Source organism: Carlito syrichta, unplaced genomic scaffold (assembly GCF_000164805.1).
Source record: "Carlito syrichta isolate Samal-C Ts95f unplaced genomic scaffold, Tarsius_syrichta-2.0.1 Scaffold308793, whole genome shotgun sequence".
In the NCBI taxonomy this organism is placed as follows: domain Eukaryota; kingdom Metazoa; phylum Chordata; class Mammalia; order Primates; family Tarsiidae; genus Carlito; species Carlito syrichta.
In genome coordinates this window covers 270,507-274,743 of record NW_007252889.1, presented here as the reverse complement: position 1 = coordinate 274,743, position 4,237 = coordinate 270,507, and positions in this window count along the sequence as shown.

The window sequence follows — 4,237 nt, the reverse complement described above, 5'->3', positions numbered from 1 at the left end:
GTTGAATTGTTAATCCCTTCCAAAAAACATATTAAAGTTATAACCCCCAATACCTGTGAAAGTAACCTTATTTTGAAATAGGGTCTTTTCAGATGTAATCAATTTAATATGAAGTCATATTGTAATCAGTTCAGTGACTGGTGCCTTTATAAGAGATAGGGCGATTTGGACATAGGGAATAAGGCCATGAAATGATGGAGACAGATAATGGAGTGATTCCAAGGAATGCCAAGGATTGCTGGCAACCACTAGAAGCTCACGAGAGACAAAGAAAGATCCTTCTGTAGAGCCTTCAGGGAAAGTATGGCCTTGCTAGCACCTTGATTTCGAACTTCTAGCTGCCAGACTGTGAGAGAATAAATTTCTCTTTTAAGTCACCCAGTTTGTGGTACTTTCTTACGGCAATCCTTGGAAACTAATACACTGCTCCTCTGTTTAAATGTTCACTCCCAGATAAAAAACATTAATCTACCAAAGGACATACTTGCTTAGAAATCTGCAAGGAGCTTATCTGAAAATCTTCCGTTAGATTTAATAATTTAAAGATTTTTGCCTGCCTTTTGAGAGTTATATGGTTTTAATTTTAGACCAGTGCATTGTAGAGATATTAATTAGATTTCTGTAGGCGATTCTCTAACCTGTGTACTGATGATCAACCTTGGAGTTACACAAATTTGAATATTAATCTCAACACAACTTTCTTTTGGGCTAGCCAGTCAACTTTTCTAAGCCTCAGATGTGTGCAACATGTTCACCTTCCTCTTTGCTTTCATATAGCACGTCTTCACAACTACTTTTGCCATCTTTCTCTCTCTTCTACTTTCTATTATTTATCCTGGAGTTGATTGAAACAATACTAAGTTTTGAATTAATCACTGCAAATAAGAGGAACTAAATGACAGTTCCATATTTAGACTCTACTTTTGGGTTATTTCTGACCATGATTATACCAATAGATGATACTCAGTGTTTTCAAGTTGCAGTTCTTAACTCGTAGGTAGTTAATTAAATCAATTACTAGATCATGCTAGCATAAAAAACTAGAATAGAAAATAGTAGCATATGTTATGTAGAGTAAGAATAAATATTTTCCTTTCATGAAACTTTTGTGTGCTGCAATGTGCTATATTTATTTTAATATGGAACATAGTTTTAAAAGGTTTGAAGACAAGTATCTAAATAATCACAAATTTTAGTTATTCTAATCTATATTCCTCTTTCCAGCATCCTAGTAATTTATGATGATATTTGAGTACTGTTAGTTACTAAAGTTAAACAATAAAGTAACCAGGATATGTGATCACTGGTTTTGTTTTCTAGTGGCTGGGATTGTCTTTCTGGTTGTTGCTGAAAGCCTTGTCACTTTACCTGTTTCTCTATTGACTAGGTGTTGACAAGGTGGAATTGTTCTGTTTTTCTTTTTAGTTCTTAGTTGTATCAGACTTTACTTCAGAAAGTATGCACTCAATAAAATATGGTTTCTGGCTATAGTGATTCTTAATTTTCCTACTTTGGGGATAATTGCTGATGTTAAAAAGTTATAAGGCTTTTCCTCTGCTCCCTGCTGAATGACAGTTGTCTAAGAGGTCATAATTGTACATATATATGAGAAATTCCAAGGTTTACAGTAGGTGTTAGCAAGCTAACAACCTGTCAACTTGTTTTAAATGGAGACCAGATTTCTCTCATTATTGCCCATAAAAATTTACTTATGATATTTTGGTAAGTTACTTAAACTTCCTTAACCTAAGTTTTCTTACCTATAATATAAAATATGGTTACTGATAGAATCCTCATCATAGAAGTTAAATGAGTTTATATGTCTGCTAATGCTTAGCATTTACTAAGTGCTAATGATGGTGATATTGATGATGCCGTTAACCATATCATTTGACTTCGGGTATAATTATTCTTGTTTGTCTAGCGTTGGCTCTGCTTGCATTTGAGGTTAGTGCAGTAATTTGGTTAACACTACTACAACCAAATAAAGAGATTAGAGATGAGCATAGCTGGACGATTGCATTCAGTTTCCTATACTATATCTTAAGACAGGTTTTAATGACTTGGATCGTATCCAGAGAAGAGTGATCTGGATTGCTTTAAGGACATGGGTTTCTTCAGAGTGAAGCAAGGAAAATTTAGGGACAGGTAGCATAATCCACAACTTGTAGGGCTACCCTCTGGGATGTAGATTAGATTTTTTCTTCTTTTTTTGTTCCCTGAAATAGAACTATTAGAGATTAGAAAGAAACAAGTATCTCAGGCTAACATGAGAAGAAGAAAATCTGTTCACTCCTAGAGCTTTTCAAAAATGTAAGAGGCTGACATATACGGAACTGACCTACTTACTTGAGAATGGTAACATTTGTTGGTCGTGTTGTGTGATTTAGGGGCTTGGTCAGGAGATGACAAGGTGCGAAAGTCTTCATTCATTCTGAGATTGGAAGTCTTTGATGCTATTTTTAAAGTGTGAGCAGCTCTTGTCTGGATTAAGAGTGAAAATAGTGGAATCAGAGATAATATGAAGTTTGTCGAAGGCAGAATGACAGGCTTTTGCAAGAGTATATGTGGGGAACAGGGAAAATGTAAAACTCTCTTTTCTGTATATTCTTGATTTTATGTAATAAACATGTTACTTTTGCAGTAAAATATATTAAGATAAAATGATGTCAAAATTTTTCATATTTAAAAAATAATATATTTTAAAAGAATAATGTGACATCATGATGATAAGTCTGGGACTTCAAGTCATGGAGACCTTAGGAAGAGGCTTAATATAAAAATTTCTTTCTGAAGCTGGAGTGTTTGAAGATCACAGGGTTGGTTTTTTCCAACACAGCAAAAATTTTTATTGATAGGCCCATCAGTGCCGAGAAAGGCACTCATAGCTGTTTGACAGTGCTCACTTTGGAGTAGTGGAAAGATTCAGTAGGTTTGCATATTTGTCTGATAATTATTTTACTCAGTATTTCCTTCCTCATGACCAATAATTCACCAAGATAGGTTAGCATAATTTTTCTCACACCCTAGAGTAGGCATGGATAATATAATCCAATGCCAGACATAATCTATATATATGAGAATGTCTTGTAGCTTAAACATACTTTTACAGATATATAATCAACAGAGTTTTATAGTATCCTCATAATTTTAAGATTTTAATTGAGAATTTGGTCAAAAATATTCCTATGTTTTACATCTTATGACTTTAGTGAAGCTAAAACTGGATTTTTTTTTTCCAGAATGACATGAAAGTTTGTGCTGAGTTACTAACATATTCCACCTGGTGTTCTGAGCATTTACAGTGAGAAACAGTTGGCCTGAGTAGTATAGCCTTGGGGAAGAATTCTCTTATCAATAAAATACAAATCACCTATTGTTACATTAACTTAGTAAACGTTTTGTCTAAAAGGCTACCTGCCCTTTTTCTACTACCTATATACCATAGTAAAATGGAACAGATACATTTGCCATGGCAAGGTGGAGTCCTCTCCACTAAATTATGAATCAGCATCAGGATATTAAAGAATTATTTCTGAGTATACTTAGACATTAGTATTTAAATACTCTGGGAAGATGGATGTGCTTTTACTCAATTTGTTTAGAATTTCTTCCTTGAAGCCGGGCTCAGTGACTCAGCCTGTTAAGGTGAGTGGATTGCCTGAGCCCGCGGCTTCAAGACCCGCCTGGGCAACTTGGCGAGACCTCATCTCTACAATAAATCAAAAAATTAGCTGGGTGTGTCAGCACACGCCTGTAGTTCCAACTACTTGGAAGGCTGAGGTGGAAAGATCTCTGGAGCCCAGCAGGTCGAGGCTGCAGTGACCGGGAGCGGCCAGTCTGGGCGACAGAGTGAGACTCAAACTCAAAAAAAAAAAAAAAGAATTTCTTTCTTGTTTTATATGAAACGCTTCAAAAAGTTTTCAAGCAAATTATTATTGAAGGATTAAAAAATAACTATTTTCATAATTCTATATCACAACTTGCCAAAAATTTTTGAGAAAATGTAATATCAAAAATACCTCCAAAGTTTTATGTTTTCTACAATAGAAAAGAGAAACTAACAATTTAAAATACTTCTTCAAAATTAAGTTTTAAAATTCTGTGATAAGTCTCAGGGTATAAAATAAATGTGCAAAAGACTATCACATTTCTTTCCACCAATAATAAACAAACAGAAACCCAAATAAAAAGCACAATCCCATTCACAATAGCCACAAAAAAATGAAATACCTTG